Source organism: Rhinoraja longicauda, chromosome 7 (assembly GCF_053455715.1).
Source record: "Rhinoraja longicauda isolate Sanriku21f chromosome 7, sRhiLon1.1, whole genome shotgun sequence".
NCBI lineage: Eukaryota > Metazoa > Chordata > Chondrichthyes > Rajiformes > Arhynchobatidae > Rhinoraja > Rhinoraja longicauda.
In genome coordinates this window covers 433,470-455,995 of record NC_135959.1, presented here as the reverse complement: position 1 = coordinate 455,995, position 22,526 = coordinate 433,470, and the positions used below count along the sequence as shown (strand labels likewise).

The 22,526-nt window shown below is 45.2% G+C and overlaps 1 protein-coding gene across 1 annotated transcript in view; it reads left to right on the top strand.

The window, feature by feature from the left end:
• Positions 1-22,526, top strand: part of LOC144595009 (F-box/WD repeat-containing protein 7-like) — a 119,711-nt gene that overhangs the window by 28,911 nt on the left and 68,274 nt on the right. The window lies entirely within an intron of this gene.

Below are 22,526 nucleotides of genomic sequence, written 5' to 3'. Positions count from 1 at the left end.
GAGTTTGTCAACACTGGGTGGAAAGCAGATGCCCAGGCAGCATTGAGAAGACCGGTGATTCTGTGAAGCTATTACTGATGTTAGCCAACCTATTGGCAGCACAAAGATAAATTCTCCGTTCAGATTTAGTCTTTGCATCGCAGGCAGAGCTTGGTTAACGGACCGATCCTCGGGTAATCAGGCTTGTCGGTATGCTTGCACGCCTGGGTGGACCATTTATTTAAACAAGTGGGAAGTTAAAGCCACGTGCATGAGAGTTGCTTGCATCGGGATTATGGGCGTGCAGAGCCTTGGTCCAGTTCTAACGGTGTTTGCCTTTGGGGATGGATTTGGAAAGTCTAATGCATTTCTAGTCGCTGGATGAAAGAACCTTTTGCTGGATGCTGCACAGATTGCAAAAAATGTTTCAATTCTGAATAAGAAAAATGCAAATACTTCTCTTTCCATCTTATTGTAAAATCTGTGTTTTTTTAAACTTGCCATTGCAAAGTTTAATAGTTGAGCAGAAGATCATGTTTTCCATTTTACTGATGTAAAGTTACAAAGTCTGGAACGTGCTCTATTTTTCTATGGCCATTCTAATTTTCATAATTTTAGCAACCAGACTTTGTCTCTGAGTGTCTGGTCGTGGATGGTCTGGATGTGTCACAGCGTGCCAAAGCTGGTGGAAACGCTTGATGATAATCTGTTGGAAATGAAGGCATTCTGTCTCTCTCTTCTGTGTGGCACTGCTGGCATGAACACCATCGCTTGAACTATGATGGTTTGTCTCTAAATCTGGCTGACTTTCAGGCTTCATATTGAAATCAACAGATTGTCTGTCTGTTTTATTGTAGTATTGTCCAGGGTGGAGACACTCCAGCTTTATTGTGTATAAAGACCACGTGTGGAAGTAACAAAGGAGGCTCACTTTAACAGTTGCACGGCACCCTCTGTGACCTGTGGCTGTGACCATCTAGTATGGAAACTCAATGGTAAAAAGATTGCTGATGGCTCATAATTCACATGCTATCGTGAAGACTGCAATAATGTTTTTAAGATAGCTATGCAAAATGTGTATGCAATACCCTCTACAACTAGAGAAAGGATTCATCATTTAATTTGAAATGCCCAAACGCCCTGTCAAGACAGATCCATTTTTTGCTTTGGGCAGCATCTGTATGAAGTGGGTGTAATTTGGTTTCCGCACATTTAGGTTATCCAGGTAATGGTGGACATGAATCTTGACCAAATGAGAGGCATGAAGGGATGGACATTTAATCATTCCTATTAATTTGCAATTGGATTTGGTTTTTTGGCACATTTGTAATCGGGAAAACAAAATCTACACAGTAAGTGTATAGAGGCATGGGCAACCTTGGGAAAGCCTTTGCTGGACAGTAATAATCTTCCCGCTATTTAGAGCTTCCTATTGGGATCTGTGGAAAGGAAAGAAAAACTAACAACATTTATGTTTGTTTTTTTTTCCTTTCAACAGGTTCTGGTTGACTTGCTGAATAGTATTTTCTGGAACCTGCAGAAATGTAAGTGTAGACAAGATATTTAGCCCATGAAGCCTGCACTATGTCTTTACAAAAAAATTACACGCAGTCCTGCTCCCGAGATCTTTCCCTGTTGGTCTGCAGTTTCCTATGTATCTATCCAACTTCCTCTTAGAAACATAGAAAATAGGTGCAGGAGGAGGCCATTTGGCCCTTCTAGCCAGCACCACCATTCATTGTGATCATGGCTGATCATCCACAACCAGTAACCTGTGCCTGCCTTCTCCCCATATCCCTTGATTCCACTAGTACCTAGAGCTCTATCTAACTCTTTTCGCCTAAAGAAAAGAGTTTGGGCTTTGGGTGACTCCGTGGGAATGTTTGGGAGCGGAGAGGACTCTGCCTTACCACCAAGCTGAAGGTCTACCGTGCAGTGGTACTCACCACTCTTCTCTATGCCAGTGAGACCTGGACTGTCTACAGCAGACATGCCAAACAGCTCAACCACTTTCACTTGAGCTGCCTACGTAGACTCCTTCACACCAGGTGGCAGGACAAAATTCCCGACACAGAGGTCTTGGAACGGGCCGGAATCCCCAGCCTCCTACAGAAAGCCCAAGCCAGATGGGCAGGCCATGTTGTCAGAATGCCCGAGAGTCGACTGCCAAAACAGCTTCTGTATGGAGAACTGTGTCGGGGCAAGCGCTCAGTAGGAGGACAGAAGAAACGGTTTAAGGACTGCCTCAAAGTGTCCCTCAAAGACTTGGACATCAACCTCAGCACTTGGGAGTCTCTTGCTCTGGACCATCCAACCTGGCATAGCAAGCTCACCACAGGAGCCCGTGCAGCAGAGAACAGACGCACTGCAGAGGCCCAGAGGTAACGCACCGCGCGCAAGGCCTGGGCTACTTCCACTGCAGCAGCCATCCACTTGTGTCCTACGTGTGGGCGTGGCTTCCGGGCCCGGATTGGCCTCACCAGTCACTTCCCGACCCACAGTCACCAATCCTCCAACTGAAAGTGAAGTCATGGTCATCTTCGAACCCGAAGGACGAACAACAACAACATCTAACTCTTTTAAATTCATCCAGTGAATTTTCCTCCACTGCCTTCTGTGGCAGAGAATTCCACAAATTCACAACTCTCTGGGTGAAAGTTCCTTCTCGCCTCAGTTTTAAGTGGCCTCCCCTTTATTCTTAGACTGTGGCCCTGGTTGCACTCTTCAGTGCAACAATTAAACCTTCAAATGAGGTTCCGAGGTGGTGAAGGCCAGTTGGTGCTGTCTCATCGCAAGGTGGTTTTTACTTGAATGGCCCTTGGTTCATTTACCAACAAACTTTGTTCTTCCAACCTTCCACCAGTGGAAAATGCCTCCTCCTTTGCCTAAATCTTTCTTGATTTAAAGAACATCAATCCCCTCTTGATCTTCTGTAAGGAGAGCAAACCCACATGCCCTGGACCAGCCAGATAATTGAAAGCCCTTCTCCCCATCTCAGTGCCTTCATACACTCTTCATTAAAAAATTAATTGAATTTTAAAATATTATCCTGGCTTTCCTTGATTAATCCATACTTAACCAGGACAAAAGTATGAGACATCTTGATCATTTCTTGTACCATGTTTACCACTGAGCTAAACTGCCTTGTGTCTGGGTTTAAGTTGCATAACTGCAGTGTTTTTGAAGAAGCTGAACTTCATTCAAATTCTGAACAAACAATCCAGTAAATTCAAATTCTACCAACAGCTTTTGTTTAAAAAAAAAAGATTTGCATTTCTGCAGTGCCTTTCATTAAGTCTGGATGTTCCTAACTTCCTAACTGATCAGCACACAACAAAAGCTTTTCACTGTACCTCAGTACATGTGACAATAAACTGAAACATCCTGTGAAGTATTATTTGAAGGGTGGCGCAGTGGTAGAGTTGCTGCCTTACAGCACTTGCAGCGCCAGGGACCCATGTTCGATACCGACTACAGGTGCTGTCTGTACGGAGTTTGTACGTTCTCCCCGTGACTGCGTGGGTTTTCGCTGAGATCTTCGGTTTCCTCCCACACTCCAAAGACGTGCAGGTATGTAGGTTAATTGGCTTGGTGCATGTGTAAATTGTCCTTAGTGTGTGTAGGACAGTGTTGATGTGTGGGGATCGCTGGTCGGTGCAGACTCGGTGGGCCGAAGGGCCTGTTTCCGCGCTGTATCTCTGAATTAAACTAAAACTAAACTTTTTATGCTGTAATGTTGCAAAAGTGACGACTGATTTGCACCAGGTATCCGATCTCCAAGGAACTTCCTATGAATTGTCTTTTTAAGATGGTGGTTGAGAGACAAATATTGGCCCCAAATCACGTGGAGATCCAGGTAGCTCTCAGAACTAGTGCATTCACCCAAGGGCAGATGGGCCAGTTTATAGCGTGTGTTCAATTACATCTCATTTGGGTTACTAATGTCCTGTTTACATAGTTGGTTTTTTTTTTGTGTTGGTTGGGGTTGTGTAATTTGCTTATTTTATTGCTCTTATCGTTGGACTGTGGGTGATGAAATCTCGTCCAAAAGACTTGTTTTTTGGATGACAAATAAAGATATCCTTGTGATTGGAGATCCACACAAACACACTCGGTTCTTCAATGTTCTGTGGTTACTGTTACTACTGCTTGCACTTGAGATGATGCACAACCTGTGTCCTACAGCAGAGTAATGCAGTAAGTGGCAGTCCACCCCTGTAGGTGGATTACCAAAACTCGTTTCTGATCATGGATAGGCTCTGGCCTCGGCGATTCTCAATTTTGAAAGCAAATTTCATAGATTTATTTGTTTTTTTGCGTAATTTCACGACACATTCTCATGAGGATGCAAGCAGTGCACTATATATTTACCATGTTAAAATCAATTAAGTTTAAGGTCATTTCCAAGGGTGTTAATTCTCAAAGATGAGATACCAGACAAGGCAAGCAAAGCAGGTTCCTTCTCATGCAAAATGTATGCACTGTAGTTTCATGAATTGCAAGCATTGCCGTTTGAACCTCACACAGAGGTGATCTTTCCATGTTGAACAATGCCAGATATGACCTTTTTCTGAGTTCCGACACTGGACAACCAATGATGGGTTTAATGGAAATCTGATCCCTTTATTATTTTTCTGGGTGTTGTATTAAATGGTCATGTTTTGCCCTGGTGGAATATTAACTGATCTAGGCACCGACCTATTATGCAAAGGGGATAAGTTCAGTGCAGATATCTTCAGGCTCGGTCATTACATTATCCTTTTTCCAGCAACAGAAGATTACATAAAAATCTATCTTTGTTTGAAGGCGTCGAGTAGAAATTGACGCTCTGCGTGCAGGTTGTGTTTGGATGGACTGGACTCCCAATGCCAGCTGCTTTACTTGTTGAAATGTTTGAGGTTTTTGAGTGTTTTCCATTGTTTCTGGGACATGAAATGTAGAGTGTTAAATCATCATGCAAGTCGTTACAAACACGTGAAGATTGCAACATGGTGGAGAGATTGGGGTCAAATCAGGAATTAAATCCATCTTTTTTTAAAAATCTTTCATTTTGGCTATTTATGTAGTAGCCCACGGGTATCCCAGAGCAAACTGAACACGACAAATTGCCGTCTGAGTTGTAGAAATGCAGCAACCATTTTGTGCTGCATAATAAGATGCATTATTTCTTACATTTCTCTGACTTTGTGAGACAGAGATATTTATTCACAAAATGCTGGAGTAACTCAGCAGGTCAGGCAGCATCTCAGGAGAAAAGGAATGGGTGAAGTTTCGGGTCGAGACCCTTCTTCAGACTGATGTCAGGGGGCGGGACAAAGGAAGGATATAGGCGGAGACAGGGAGATAGAGGGAGAACGGAAGGGGGCAGGGAAGAGAGGGAAAGAGGAACTATCTAAAGTTGGAGAAGTCAATGTTCATACCGCTGGGCTGCAAGCTGCCTAAGCGAAATATGAGGTGCTGATCCTCCAATTTACTGTGGGCCTCACTATGGCCTATGACAGAAAGGTCAGACTGGGAATGGGAGGGGGAGTTGAAGTGCTCAGCCACCAGGAAATCAGGTTGATTAAGGCGGACTGAGCGAAGGTGTTGAGCGAAACGATCGCCGAGCCTGCATTTGGTTTCGCTGATGTAAATAAGTTGACATCTAGAGCAGCGGATGCAATAGATGAGGTTGGAGGAGGTGCAGGTGAACCTCTGTCTCACCTGGAAAAACTGTTTGGGTCCTTGGATGGAGTTGAGGGGGGAGGTAAAGGGACAGTTGTTGCATCTCCTGCGGTTGCAGGAGAAAGTGCCCGGGGTTGGGGTTGTTTGGGTAGGAAGGGACGAGTGGGCCAGGGAGTTACGGAAGGAGCGGTCTCTGCGGAACGCAGAAAGGGGAGGGAATGGGAAGATGTGGCCAGTAGTGGGATCCCGTTGTAGGTGACGGAAATGTTGGCGGATGATTTATTCACAAAATGCTGGAGTATCATATCATATCAATACAGCCGGAAACTCAGCAGGTCAGGCAGCATCTCGGGAGAGAAGGAATGGGTGACGTTTCGGGTCGAGACCCTTCTTCAGACTGGATGATTTGTTGGATACGCTGGCTGGTGGGGTGGAAGGAGAGAACGAGGGGATTCTGTCGTTGTTACGAATGGGGGGAGGGGGAGCAAGAGCAGAGCTGCGGGATGTAGAAGAGACCCTAGTGAGAGCCTCATCTATAATGGCAGAGGGGAAGCCCCGTTGTGAGACAGAAGAACGTTGTCCAAGATATGGCAATCTTCCTGCTTCTAAAAGAGCAGTAAACATTGCAGTGTATGATCTGAAAGATTATCACTGGAAAATGGAAGACATCACAAAGAATGTAACCTCTAATGATGTGGTTTGGAGAGTTAGGATGAATACTGTCCTCTGGCCCTTAACGGGAGTTTGAATCTGTGATGTATATTGTGTGCTTGTGCAATCGTGGGCCCTAAAGCTCTTCATCCACTCACTGATATCTCCAGTATCTGCAAGGATCGGTGGTTGCACACTCACCACACAAACATTCCTTGTGGTTACGAATGAATTGAGGGAGAGCTTGCCACCAATGAGGCAATATGGGCTTTGGGGACCTGAAGTGGAGAGGCATGCAGCAGTTCATGTGCAACAGGTTTTTAAGCTGGCTCTTGGACTGGCTGGCTCCTTGTCACTTCTGCAGCCTACACAAGTCTTGTGTGGTCTGTGTATTTAAGGGGACCACAAGTTCTGGTTGCACCGTTGCCTCGCTTGCCTGATCTTCGGTCACCGAATGTGGAGAGGGCAAGTTAGTAGAGGGGCCTCGATGTCAATCTGCACTTGGGCCACATCTCCTCCCCCAACCAATCATTACCTGCAAAGTGGAGAATGGGAATTACTGTGTTGGAAGTCATTTAGCAGGAGATTCAAAGATAAGGCACCAAGTGAGTGAGATACCAAGCTGTGGACAATGTGCAAGAGGCCTTCAAAGCACAGGAGATTCTTGTGCCCTTGCTGCACCAGAACTCCCACCCCCATGGATTTTAACAGCAAATAAACCCAGTCAATGAGCAATAAGTTAGATTTGAAGTGAAGTCAATATTAAAGGTCACGTGTGAATGGATGGTGTGCCTTTGTTCCAGCTTGCATTGTGTTCCTGTAGAACAAAGGGAAGGGGTGGGTTCGAGGATTGACATGGTGCTTTCTTTAGGATTGGAAGACAACTAGGCACCTAATTTGTGTTGGGTTTTCCTGATGTAGAAAGCTGTTGCTTCCCGTTCGCTGACTGCGAGAAACTGGGTGACAGCAATCTGTCATCCCTACCAGTTATTCCCCTCTGAGTGCATTCAGATTCCCATCAGTTTGAGAGTTTTATCTATAGATTTGTTGCTTTAATTTTTCCTCTCAACTGAAAAATCTCTGGGATCTGTGGTGAATTTCATAGATTTCAGTATCTCTGAAAGTTGTAAATTCCAGTTGCTTTCAGAATATTTTATTTGCTCTTGTTAAGATTTGTAAGTTGGTGCTGCAAGTTCTGTTTGATCCTCTGCATTCTGAATTTTGTGTTTTCATTTGTTTTTCAAAATGTATGAAGGTTTTATGTGGAGTGTTTCTACCACTGCATTCTGAACTTGCATTTGTCCCTTCTAACTATTCCTACTTGTCTTGTTTCATGTTTACACCATCACTCTGATGGTGAGGTACACTGACACTAGAGTTTTTATTAGAGATGCAGTGGGGAAACAGGCACCAACCAGCGATCCCTGCACACACACACCACCCCCCCCCCCAATTTACACTTACACCAAGCCAATTAACCTACAAACCTAGACGTCTTTGGAGTGTGGGAGGAAACAGAAGTTCTCGGAAAAAACTGAGGTGAGAAGAAGCGTTTTCACCCAGAGAGTTGTGAATTTGTGGAATTCTCTGCCACAGAAGGCAGTGGAGGCCGATTCACTGGATGAATTTAAAAGAGAGTTGGATAGAGCTCTCGGGGCTAGTGGAATCAAGGGATATGGGGAGAAGGCAGGCAAGGGTTACTGATTGTGGATGATCAGCCATAAACGCAATGAATGGCGGTGCGGGCTCGAAGGGCCTAATGGCCTCCTCCTGCACCTGTTTTCTATGTTTCTATAAAAACCCATGTGATCGTGGGGAAAACGTACCAATTCAGACAGCTCCCGTGGTCTCCAGCGCTGTAAGGCAGGAACTCTACCGCTGCGCCACCAGGCCACTACCCAGTTGTTCATGATATCTACTTAACAACTTTACACTGAAAATATACACTTGTGCGATTAGGGATCTTGTTGAAAATATTTGGAATATATTCCACCAGACATGGGGAAGTTCCTACGGCATGAAGTCTGTTTGCTTCAATGATATTGAATTTGCTGGATAATATCAGGCTAAATGTTAAGTTATTCAGGCGTGTTGGGTGCACCAAAACACTCATGATGCTGCTTTTGTAGCATCAAATTAGCCCTGAATAAATCTGAAATAATGTTGAAACTGTTTACACTCAATTGCAGATCTTCCCCAAAATGCTAATTGCAGGAACAAAAGTTCAAAGTGTTATTTGAACAGCGAACACTACGTTTGGGGATGGTGATGCTGCAGCAGCCACCAGGGACCCTGGTTTTAAAAGGGCTTTCAAGTGCGTCTGGGCCGCAAATGAGCTGGAACAGCTGCATTGACATCAGATTGGGATCTAATTGTCTGTTGGATCACTGGTAACAGCCAGCCTCCTGCTTGGCTGGTGTGCCCGATCATGACTGTGAAAGTGTGTGTGTGACACTCTCTCTGGAGCAAGCAGGAGATGCAACTGAGTCATCTTGCAGCTTTTTTTCCCTGAAGGAGTTTACTGAAGCAAAACCATTGAGCAGTTAAGGTTGATTCTTGCAGCCTCCTGGTTTGAAGTGTCTGGTCTGAGTGGGGGGAGAGTGAGTGAACAGACTGCAAGTGCTGAGGACATGCAGGGTATTGATAAGGCAACACAGGATTCAGGCAGGCTGCGAAGAGCCAAGCAGAATTTAAAGCTCCAGAAATAGACAGCTGCTGATTGTCTCAATGCACAGAGCTTTATATATTGAGCTTGTGGAAATATTTTGTAAATCAGAGTAATTGAGTATTAGCCTGAAAATGGAAATAGTTTTGTTTTGCCAGTTGGCAGTGCTGTTTGACATGCACACTGGAGGATGACTGGGATAAGAGAATACGAGGGCTGCTGGTTTAATGCAAAACCATTTCAAGGACTGGCTAAATGCGAAGCTGTTTGCTGCAGTGCTAAGTAGCTCTCTGGCTGAATTCTAAGGTGTACATGGAATCGTAGGTAATCTATCAACTCCGCTAACTGCTGCCGAGAGGCTTGCAATTCTGCAATGCTCAGTGTTGCTTTACGGGTTTCATAAATGTACACCAAGCGCTCTGGTCTGAGCCTGGTATTACTGTGCTCTGCAGGCACATGATGCTGCCAGGCCCTTCTGTGCTCTGCAGGCACATGATGCTGCCAGGTCCTTGGAGTTGCTGGAATAACCCTCTGTCGTATTTGACACCAGCCCTCTTTCCCGTTCCTTTGTCCTGGCCACTGTTGATGCTCCCTCTGAGTCCTGCCTGTCCCTCACTGCGCCAGTAGGATCGTTTTGTTTCTGCCCACCAAGCAATATCAGCATCTGGTAAAATTTCCATAAGTGTTTGCACAAAGAGATTTTATTTGAGCTCCTGCTGTGTCAACATACTCCAGACCTTTGCTGCCACAATGTTCCCTGTTATTTGTGCAAGTCCACGTTGCTCCATTTAAAATGGCTTGGTATCGCCGGCCCTGATGTAATAATGTTTTATTTGGAGATTGTGATTTATAAGGATGGGAAGCAGCACTCTTGACTGCGATTACTTTTGCTGCAAATTGAAAAGAAAGCTATTCTTGTACGTGAGATGCAAAGATGTTATAAATGGTGTTGCTGTCTGTGTGGAATTGTGCTGCAATGTAGAGGCTGCCTTGTCACCAACTCTGAGCCATCTTGCTAAACCTACACCTGATTGTGGAACTGTCCTTCAGCCCAGAGGCTTGAGGGGAAGCTAAAATCTGACAAATAAAGAATCCCTTTTCTTTTGTGGAATGCTGATAGGCTTCTGCTAGACCCACCTGCCTGCCACACCTTTGTGTGCACAGTCCCTTATCCTTTCAGTTTGTTGAAAGTGACAGTTTGGATCCAATACTTGGATGAATGGAAGCATTTCTTTAAATGCCTTTCTTTGATCTATTGATTCCCTGAATCACTGGGACAGCCAGAGCCTTGGCTCGGACATCACCGTACCTGTGCTGGTCCCGGAGAGTGGCATCACCACGATTGTAGTCAGCCGTTTTCCTTGCTGTTGCGTACACGGTTTCAATAACCTGTTGCCATGGTGACAAGAGTTGGGATAAGCAGGGATTGCCTGTGTGCTGTCATAAAGAATTAAATGAGTTGCGGTGGATCGGCAGGCTGCAGAGAAAGTTCCCGCAGTTACTTCAGCCCCGAGAGCTCCCTGCCAAGAGTGATGATGGAATTCCTTCTGACGTTCTTGCGAAACAAGCATCTGGTAAGGTGTGAGTGGCAATCTGACGCTGCTCTGTCACATTCACTGGCATGATCTGATGCACTCGATCACGCTGCTCTGTCACATTCACTGGCATGATCTGATACTCTGGATCACGCTGCTCTGTCACATTTACTGGCATGATATGTTGCACTCAATCACGCTGCTCTGTCACATTCACTGGCATGATCTGTTGCACTGGATGATGCTGCACTTTATCATTCACTGGCATGATCTGATGCTCTGGATCACGCTGCTCTTTAACATTCACTGGCATGACCTGATGCTCTGGATCACGCTGCTCTGTCACATTCACTGGCATGATTTTAAAGTAGCTCTTATTTGCTGGTTTCATGTTAACATTTGAAGACTTCCCTGCAGTAAATGACGCTCTGAATCCCGGTCCTGTGTTTAGTAACCTGCGATCACTCAGGTTGTTGGAATATTAACGTCTGCTGTGGCAGCAATGTTGTTGGTCTTTGACTGTGTGAATGCTTGTTGAGGCATTCTAGGTTTCTGTATCTTTACCAGTTCATTTGTGATGTTTGCTTTTGCCAATTGGATTGCAATTATATTGCACGGGGTTTGTTGACATTTGGAGCATTATACCTCCAAGGATGGCAGAGAGGTGGATGAAGCCTGGATCTCTGGTCAGCAGAGAGGTGCTGGTTAAGGCCAAGGCATGCGATCAATGAGAACCATGGGCAGGAAGACTGCAGTTATTGTGTAGGAAACAAAACTGCAGATGCTGGTTTAAATCGAAGGTTGACACAAAATGTTGGAGTAACGCATTCTTGGGGGTGGGGGGGAAGAGACATATTTGATTGTAAATCAACCACATTCTAGATCAATGGAGGAATCTAGAATGGAAGCAGGCCGCTGGACCCATGCTAACCTTTCCTTATTAATCCCGTCGTACCTAGGCCATAGTCCGCTACGCTGTTATAATTTAGTTGCATCTAAGGCAGGCAGAGTTTCATTAGGACAAATGATTCCCCTTGTGTTGCATTCCTACTGAGCTTAGTAAATGAACAGGCTAGCAGATACAAATATTTTTAAAGGCATTGTATCTGTGTCAAAAAAATATATTGGACAGGGAATTCCTGCAGGCTCTGCTGACGTGGTGAATTGTGTCTCGCTCGTCAAGGCTTCCAGTGTGAGGTGCTGAGTGTGACTAAAAGAAGAGAATAACATGGCTTGTTGAACGGTTGTAATATTGGGCATGGGGCACAACCATTGAGATTTCTGGTCTCAGTAATATTCCAGAGTAGTTTACCGGACCTTGTCTGGTAGCTTTGGTTCATGCTGAAAAATAGCAGCTGCTGCTCTATCTATCCATGTTTTATAATCCAGATCTACTTCTCACAGATATTGGTTCTTCGCCAGTGTTGCAGGAATTATCCCCATAGAGCCAGAGAATGTTGGAAGGATACAGCTTGCCAACTAGAGAAAGAAAAACAGGAACGAGCTCCTTTCTCTGCCCACGCTGAACATGTAACATTATTTTTGACAGAGATGTGGTTTATTACCGTTAGTGTTTGTCAGTTACATTCCACAGAATAGTCTACTGGTTTCTGATTTCACCATGTTCTTGAATTTACCCACCACTCTACATCAGTGATAAGACTCCTGGCTGAGCAAGGAAGCATAAAGCCCACTGCAGGTGGTGAATCCACTGAGCACTCTCGATCAGCGCTGACTCAATATTGCAGCCCTACTGCAGGAAAGGTGGTGTATTGTTTCCAGGGACATTTGACATTAGTAAGGGACTTTTACTTTCTCAATGTTAACTGGGATTGACTTAGCGTGGAGGGGTTAAAACATTTAAAGTACCGAGGTACAGTGAAAAGCTTTTTTGTTGCATGCTTTCCAGTCAGTGGAAAGACTAAACATGATTACAATCAAGCCGTCCACAGTGTACAGATAGAAGGGGTGATACTGGGCCCAATCGTAGAAAATATAGCTGGGAAACTGGTTGATCTGTCAGTGGGAGAGCAATTTTGGAGATGGTGACTGAGTTTCACGGTGATTGTCCAAAGGGATAAAGATACTGCAAATTGTGTGAATTGGGGAAAGAGAAGGATATGTTGCTCTCAAGAGAGTGCAACGGATGTTGCCTTGATTGGAGTTTAGTTGTAGAGAGATTGGATAAGCTGGGTTGAAGGGAGACCTGATAGGAGTATATGAAATTATATGAAGCATTGAAGTGCGGATGGTCAGAAAGTTTTACCCATAGTAGGGGTATCAAAATAAGAGAGAGAAACAAGGTGCTGGAGTAACTCAGCGGGTGAGCAAACATCTCTGGGGAACATGGATAGATGACATTTCAGATCAGGACCTGTCTGAAGGAGGGTTCTGACCCAAAATGTCATCTAACCATGTGCTCCACCGATGCCGAGTTACTTAAGCACGTTGAGTCTTTTTTGGTAAACCAGCATCTGTGGTTCCTTGTGTCTCCTTTCTGTCATAAATGAGAATATGTATTTAAGTTGAAGAAAATGCATTAAAGAGGATTTCAAGAATTTTTAAAAACGTATCTAGTGTTTGATATCAGGAGCTCAGTCGTGGAATCTAATCTAATTACAGCTTGGAGATATGTCAACAGGCATTGTAATTAGAATGGATGAACAGCTACAGCCCAGTGCAGGCAAATGTGACACAAGAGAGGTCAGCAAGGATGTGGTGTGCTACAGATAGATCCCTTTGCAGTGCTGTACAATTGTGGCTCTTATAAGCAGACGTTTACCCACTGAGTTCAACATTAGTTAAAGAGAAGTTGAGTCTGAAGAAGGGTCTCGACCCAAAACGTCACCCATTCCTTTTCTCAGAGATGCTGCCTGTCCCGCTGAGTTACTCCAGCATTTTGTGTCTACTTTCGGTTTAAACCAGCATCTACAGTTCTTTCATAGAAACATAGAAAATAGGTACTGGATGAGGCCATTTGGCCCTTCGAGCCAGCACCGCCATTCATTGTGATCATGGCTGATCATCCACAATCGGTAACCCGTACCTGCCTTCTCCCCATATTCCTTGATTCCACTAGGCCCTGGAGCTCCATCTAATTCTCCTTTAAATTCATCCAGTGAATTGGCCTTCACTGCCTTCTGTGGCAGAGAATCCCACAATTTCACAACTCTCTGGGTGAAAAAGTTTCATCTCGCCTCAGTTTTAAATGGCCTCCCCTTTATTCTTAGACAGTGTGGCCCCTGTTTCTGGACTCCCCCAACATTAGGAACATTTTTCCTGCATCTAGTGTAAGAAAATAACTGCAGATGCTGTAACAAAAATATTTATTCACAAAATGCTGGAGTAACTCAGCAGGTCAGGCAGCATCTCAGGAGAGAAGGAATGGGCGACGTTTCGGGTCGAGACCCTTCTTCAGACATCTTCCTGCATCTAGCTTGTCCAGTCCTTTTATAATTTTATATGTTTCTATAAGATCCCCTCTCATCCTTCTAAACTCCAGTGAATACAAGCCCAGTCTTTCCAATCTTTCCTCATATAACAGTCCCGCCATCCCGGGGATTCACCTTGTGAAACATTTCCTACACATTAGTTGAAGAGACATTGCTGGAAAAAAAAATGGAATGGGGGAGGAGGAGGCATTTGGAAAGATGGGGATTAATCAAAGATGGTCTGCATATTTTGAGGGGAACCTGTCTTACCGATGTAACTGAATTCTCAGAAATACCAAACTATTAATGAGGGCATTGCAGATCATGGCAATGTAGACTACAGCATCCCGCATGGGAGATTGTCTGACCTGCTGAGTTACTCCAGCATTTTGTGAATAAACAGCATCCCACATGGGAGGCTGATGCAATGAATTACAGCCCAAAGGATTAGTATTGTTATTGGTTTATTATTATCCCGTGTTCTGAGATATACTGAGAAACCGATTGTATCTGCTTAAACCACCATGTCCCAGACACCCACATTTTCTGTGTAAAAAATATTAAAAAACGTCCCCCCTCTGACCTGCAAGTATTTGACATTTCCACGCTGGGATAAAGCTTTCACTGCATACTCTCTCTCAGAAGTTTATATACTCCTCACTGGTCTCCCATCAACCTTCGCTCCAGAGAAAGCAGTCCAATTTTAACGCTGATTACCAAACCAGACAGCATTCTCGTAAACTCTCCTGCACCCTCTTCAGAGCCTCCACATCCACCTTGTAATAAGATGACCAGAATTGTGCATAATATTCCTGTTGTGCCCTAACCACATGATTTCTTGACTCTTAGTGCAGGAAAAAAAGATGCTGGTTTAAATCGAAGGTAGACACAAAATGCCGGAGTAACTCAGTGGGACAGGCAGCATCTCTGGAGAGAAGGAATGGGTGACGTTTCGGGTCAAGACCCTTCTTCAGACTGAAGATCAGTCTGAAGAAGGGTCTCAACCCGAAACGTTACCCATCTCTCCCGAGATGCTGCCTGACCCGCTGAATTACTCCAGCATTTTGTGTCTACCTACCATTTCTTGACTCTTGTACTCTATGCCCATACCATATCTTTGACACTCTATCTATTTTGGATCCTGCTTTCAGAGAGCTATGGACTTGAGCAGCAAGACCCCTCTGTACATCAATGCTGTTGAGGATCCTACCATCAACTGGATACTTTTCTCTTGCATTTTCCCTCCCAAAGTGCAACGTTTCACACTTGCTCCGATTAAACAATGTCATTTTTCTGCAGAAATCTGTAACTGATCTATATCCTTTGGCACACCTTGGTCAGTCTCCACATTTCTACCAATTTTGGTGTCATCTACAAACTCACTATCCAATCCATCTATATTTACATCCATGTCATAGAGTCATAGAGTGACACTGTGTGGAAACAAGCCACTTGGCCCAACTCACCCACACCGGCCAACAATGTCCCAGCTACCCTCATCCCACCCACTTGCCTGTGCTTGGTCCATAACCCTCCTTAATGTCCTTTATATGTTCCTTTATATGTGGTTTATCCATAAAAGACGGAGGGTGGTGTTGGTAGGGTGTTATTCTGACTGGAGGTATGATCTTTGATAAATTATGCCTTAGTAAGAGAGGGAGGAAGCAAAGCAATAGAAGCAAACCGAGCCTCACAGCGACAGAATGAAGTGTCTGCCAAACACGCCCAATGGCTCTGCATCTCTAAACTAAACATTGGATGAAGAGAAGTGGGTGGCCATTTGGCCCCTCAAGTCTGCCATTTACCTATCCTGGTTAGTCTAGACTCTGCTTGGCTGCATACTCCACTGTGCCCTTTCAATCTTGGTATTGAATATTTCCATTGCAAAGTACTTCCTTACATCACTCCGGAATGTTCTGCCACTAATTTTAAGTGTGACCCACTTATTTTGGATTTTCCCACCAGACAGGGATACTTCCTCTGTTTCTGGCTCCTCTGGTCAATTGAATATATTTTGGGTTTAAAAGATGTTAGAGTCTGAAGCTTGTAAATTAGGGGAGCTGAGGGACTGGTTGTCATATTAAGAGTAATTGGACAGTTTAATCCTGAGGGTTTAGAGTCTACTAATTTTTCAGATGTAACTGTTTAGCCATTGCATGTGCTAAGCATTTTACTTCTTTAAAGTATCCTTGCCACATCAGTGGTGGTGGTGTTTGAACTGCAAGTATCAGGTCTGGAGTAACTCAGTGGGTCAGGCAGAAGGCTTTAACATCGCAGAGCTGCCAGTCTTGGGTTGAGTTCGATAGCCCCGACCTGGCACAAAGTTCGATAGCCCCGACCTGGGGTCAGATCGCCCGGCACGGGGAGATGAAATTCTCTCCCCCCCCCCGATGCAGGAGCCTGATCGCCCCGACGAGGAAGGCCTGCTGCTGGCTATGGGAGTAAGATCGTCCCGTCAACGGAAGGTTCGAGGCCCCCGACCGCTGGAGGACAAAGAAGGGAAGAGATTGAACTTTTTTCGCCTTCCATCACAGTGAGGAATGCTGAGGAATTCGATGGATGTTCTTATTAAAATTTATTTTGTGTGTTCTGTTGCTTTGTGTGTTCTGTTATGACGGTATGGCAAATGAAATTCCTCATACGTTGCAAAACATGCTTGGCTAATAAAGTATGATCATGATAATTATGATCTGTGGAGGGAATACACAAGTGACATTTCAAGCATTCTGTTTATGCAGATTTCTGTGTCGGCCGTACCTGGTGTGTCGGCCGTACCTGGTGTGTCGGCCGTACCTGGTGTGTCGGCCGTACCTGGTGTGTCGGCCGTACCTGGTGTGTCGGCCGTACCTGGTGTGTCGGCCGTACCTGGTGTGTCGGCCGTACCTGGTGTGTCGGCCGTACCTGGTGTGTCGGCCGTACCTGGTGTATCACCTGAACATCAGGTCTGATTGGATCACTGCTGTTTGGTTTCTGATCAACACTGCAACCTCCAAATAAGCTCTGAGAACATAGACTTGGGGGCATTGGTTTTGTCTTTTTACACGATTATTGCTTGTGTGTGGATACACACTCTGATTTCTTTTCTTGTTTATTATATTCTTTACATATTCCACAATTAAGAATTTCATTGTTCTGTCTGAGAACGTATGACAATAAAACACTCTTGACTCTTTTTACTTGGCAACATGCACCAATAGATAGAGGGGTGATGTGGCGTGTCCCTCACTCGTACTTGTCCATTGGATGCAGACTGAAGAAGGGTCTCGACTCGAAACGTCACCCATTTCTTCTCTAGAGATGCTGCCTGTCCTGCTGAGCCACTCCAGCATTTTGTGTCTGTCTGTTCATTGGATGAGCATGGTCACACTGGAAGCCATTTGGGCGTGTTTGGCAGGCACTTTATGCTGTAGCTGTGAGACTGGGTTTGCTTCTATTGCTTTGCTTCCTCCCCTACCTCCTTTCCCTCCTCCTACTCCGAAGAAATTGCATTGGACCTGTGAAGTTTTTGAAGCTTATGAAACAGATTAAGAGTGTTTTTTTATAGTGTTATATATATTTGGAATGACAGCAGATTTTACCTGCAAACTGTCTAATCGTGCTGGGGAGGTTGGTGGCATTGGACCTAAATCTAGTTTGGTCATTGGTCTAAGATCTCGCAGCACACTTTAGACTTGACTTTAGAGATGCAGCGTAGAAACAGGGCCCTTCAGCCCACCGAGTCTGCACCACTACCTCCCTGTGCCCCATCTGGACGCACCCACATTCTTTTCTCTGGCTTCACAATTCGTACCTCTTCTTTGAACCTTATCTCACTCTTTTTGTCTTTTCATCTCTGGCCTTTGTCCAACTATCTGCCTCTCCCCTCGCCATATCTACCAATCACTTTTCCAAGCTTTGTCCTGCCCCATTTCTGCTTCATCCCCTGTGGGTAAGACGGATGAACTCTGAGCATGACTAGGTAAATATATTGTGATCTTATTGAGGGATGGGTACACCTGGCAGCTTGATGTTCTAGTGTACGGATGCTTCCATTGTGATTGAGGTGAGGGATAACTTGTAATCGGGGCAGGTAGAAGTGGAGAGAATATTCTGAAAAGGGGTTGTAAGACAAAAGACAAGGCAGAGCGACTAGAGATTAATTAGATGAGTCGTATCAGGATTTTTATAATGTATGGTCTCGGGATAAGGGCATGGTGCACACATACACACATACGCACAAACAAACCGAGTGTTCGTAATATATAGATAGATAGATGGTACGGGATATGTACAACTGGCAAGGCCAGCATTTATTGCCCACTTCTGATTGTGTAAGAATCAGATTAGTGAGCTATGTTCTTAAACTGCTGCAATTCTTCTGGTGAAGGTTCTCCTTATCTGAGGTCACTCTAAAAGCATCAAGCTATCGTGCATGAAAAAAACTGCAGATGCTGATTTAAATCGAAAATAGGCACAAAATGCTGGAGTAACTCAATGGGTCAGGCAGCATTTCTGGAGAGAAGAAATGGATGACGTTTCGGGTCACGACCCACTGAGTTACTCCAGCATTTTGTGTCTACAAGCTATTGTGCATGATGGGTGCTGGTGTACATGCCCATTTGGCAGCCGAGTTCCAATTCAACACTGATTCACTCATGTGTTTGAGAGAGTGGGCTTTAAACCAAGTTCTCTATCACTCATCCCCAGCTGCATAACAACACCCACGTTGCCCCCGTCCCCATTCTCCACCTCCCTGTCAACCAGACGACGTTATCACAGGACCCCAGAAAAGGCGGCTGCTTATAAAGGGAGCATGTTATACCACCTTATAAAGGGAGCTGCCTCTACCCAAAGGCAAGCAATGCTGATATGTGTCAATGACCAGCACTGTCGTTTTCATGTGAGGAATAATATTGTACAGTAAAGTCCTGGCACTAAGCTCATGACTTACCGGCCGGCAATGATTCTTGCATTGGGATGTGGAGTATCAACATCAGGCACCTTGCAGTATCAATGACTCCATCAATGCTGTCTCCCCAAATCAGGATGTGAGCCAAACCTGGCGCCCTTCCTCGGCCAACATGTCCAGCATCGAGTGTTCAGTTCCATTTCACTCATTGCCTTGTGATGGGTGGGCCACATTGTTCACAGAGCTGGCAGCAGAATGCCCGAGCAAGCATTGCAGGCTGCCTCATGGCAAGCCATTCTCAAATGTACAAAGAAAAAGCTCTCGTGATGTTTTTTAATTTTTAAGGGCATGGGAATGTACCTGTTGACTTCCTACAGCCGGTGAGCTAAAGTCCTCCTCTGTCATAGTCATGCAGCAAAGAAACCAGCCCTTTGGCCCAACTTGCCGATGCGGGCCAAGATGCCACATCAATGCTAGTCCCACAGGAACAAGACACACAACTACATAAAAAATTAACATAAACATCCACCACAGCGGATTCCCCACATTCCTCACTGTGATGAAAAGCAAAAAGTTCCAACCTTCCTCTTTATTCTCCCGCGGTCGGGGGCAGTCGGACCCCCGAGGTGATCGAAGCTCCCGCAGCTGAATAGGTGCAAATATCTTGTGTTATTCTGGTAGAGCTGCTGCCTCACAGCATCAAAGACCCAGGTTTGATCCTGACCTTGGCTGCGGTCTGTGCGGTCACGCACTTCCTCGCACACTCACTGCCTCGCACACTCACAGGAGATGCAACACTTGTCCTTATACCTCCTCCCTTGACTCAAAGGTATTTATTCACAAAATGCTGGAGTAACTCAGCAGGTCAGGCAGCATCTCAGGAGAGAAGGAATGGGTGACGTTTCAGGTCGACACCCTTCTTCAGACTGATGTCAGGGGGGCGGGACAAAGGAAGGATATAGGTGGAGACAGGAAGATAGAGGGAGAACTGGGAAGGAGGAGGGGAAGAGAGGGACAGAGGAACTATCTAAAGTTGGAGAAGTCGATGTTCATACCGCTGGGCTGCAAGCTGCCCAGGCGAAATATGAGGTGCTGTTCCTCCAATTTCCGGTGGGCCTCACTATGGCACTGGAGGAGGCCCATGACAGAAAGGTCAAACTGGGAATGGGAGGGGGAGTTGAAGTGCTCAGCCACCGGGAGATCAGTTTGGTTAATGCAGACCGTGCGCAGGTGTTGAGCGAAGCGATCGCCGAGCCTGCGCTTGGTTTCGCCGATGTAAATAAGTTGACATCTAGAGCAGCGGATGCAATAGATGAGGTTGGAGGAGGTGCAGGTGAACCTTTGTCTCACCTGGAAAGACTGGGTCCTTGGATGGAGTTGAGGGGGGAGGTAAAGGGGCAGGTGTTGCATCTCGTGTGGTTGCAGGGGAAAGTGCCCGGGGATGGGGTGGTTTGGGTAGGAAGGGACGAGTTACGGAGGGAATAGTCTCTGCGGAACGCAGAGAGGGGAGGGGATGGGAAGATATGGCCAGTGGTGGGGTCCCGTTGTAGGTGATGGAAATGTTGGCGGATGATTTGTTGGATCCGCTGGCTGGTGGGGTGGAAGGTGAGAACGAGGGGGATTCTGTCCTTGTTGCGAGTGGGGGGAGGGGGAGCAAGAGCGGAGCTGCGGGATGTAGAAGAGACCCTAGTGAGAGCCTCATCTATAATGGAAGAGGGGAAGCCCCGTTTCCTGAAGAACGAGGACATCTCTGATGCCCTCGTGTGAAACACCTCATCCCAGGCGCAGATGCGGCGTAGACAGAGGAATTGGGAGTAGGGGATAGACTTTTTGCAGGGGACCAGGTGGGAAGAAGTGTAGTCCAGATAGCTGTGCGAGTCAGTGGGTTTATAGTAAATGTCCGTCACTAGTCTGTCTCCTGTGATGGAGATGGTGAGGTCCAGAAACGGGAGGGAGATGTCGGAGATAACCGCACGAGATGCCACACCTGTCCCTTTACCTTCCCCCTCAACTCCACCTATCCATGTTCTCCAGAGATGCTGCCTGACCCGCTGAGTTACTCCAGCACTCTGTGAAATGTCACCTATCCATGTTCTCCAGAGATGCTGCCTGACCCGCTGAGTTACTCCAGCACTCTGTGAAACGTCACCTATCCATGTTCTCCACAGATGCTGCCTCACCTGCTGAGTTACTCACTCCAGCATTTTGTGCCGGTCTATGGAATTTATTTCATGTCTTTGAGCTTTCCTTGTTTGGCCCACTGAAAGAGGAATGTTTTGTTTCTCGCTACATGAATTTAGCCGCTTTAACAATCTTCTGTTTCATTCAATATCTGAATACAAAACACAATTTTAAATTGAGTTTTTGAGGCAAAGAACCTTTATTCCAGTTTGACATGTTGATAGCTGTGTTATATTCTTCCATACAAGTGGAAATGTTCTCCATTCATTATCCATGAAACCTCATGACTGATCAGTTTGTTCTTTCAGTGACAGATTCTTGCATGCTTTATTCTTTGAACATTTAAAAAAATATTTTCTTCCATTAGTTCTAAATCATTGCTAGAAATGACTATTTAAACTTAAAGTTCCACACAGCTCCTCAAATGAGTTTCAGACCAATCTATGAATTTGCTTTGAGTTATTTCTGGTTGCTCTCATCACATGGGAAAAGTCCAAAGATGTCCTTCACTATTGCTAAGATGTTCCCCTGGCGTATGTGCCTGTGCACATTGCAACTTGGAATGAGAGGAAGTGCAGCTAGCTGCTTCTATTTTTCTCAAATGAAGGTAGCTGCTAAAGATCCAGTCATGCTGCAGCACTCCCACATCTTGTGGTTTCAATGAGGGAAAGACTTTTAAGATTTGCTTGTCGGCCTTCCCTGGAGTAACATTTACGCAGACTGCAATAGCAGACTAGTTCTTTTTTCCCCTTCACCGTGTTTTGTAAAGATTTTGTTTTAGCTAGTGAATTATTAAATGGCTTTGTCTTATTTTTTTGCGTAAATGAATGCTGGGGAATCTATTGTGAAAGAATACCGATGTGCAGTTTGAACCCTGCGGGGTGCACGTTTATCGGTCTTTGCATCTACCACATACGTGTATTCTGAGTGCATGAGCTGACATGTTGGCTTTGGTCAACATTTAAATCTACTTTCTTCCAAATAAAATTAATATACTCTTTGGACTTTTGAGTGTCTTTGAGCAATGGACTTTGAAAGGTTATCTTTCATTGCCTAGCTGACATTAAACTCCATCTTCCCATGGTAAAATGTGCTGTTACAATTTCTCTTGTCCTCCAAGGTTTGAATACATAAATGGCAGTGGGTCATAAGTGATAGGAGCAGAATTAGGCCATTCAGTCCATCAAGTCTGCTCTGCCATTCAATCATGGCTGATCTATCTTTCCCTCCTAACCCCATTCTCCTGCCATCTCCCCATAACCCCTGACACACATACTGATCAAGAATCTATCTCTGCCTTGAAAATATCCATTGACTTGGCCTCCACTGCCGTCTGTTGCAATGAATTCCACAGTACATGGCATATTTGGCACACCAACAAACCATTTAGCCCAACCGATCCAAGCTAATGTTCATGCACTTCCTCCAGGCTGTCTATCCTTGTCTACATCCATCCGGAGAAGCCTTACTTTTTTCTTCGTGCTTGTCCGGGCTCTTGAGCACATATTATTTGATTGGTCGCTCCATATGAT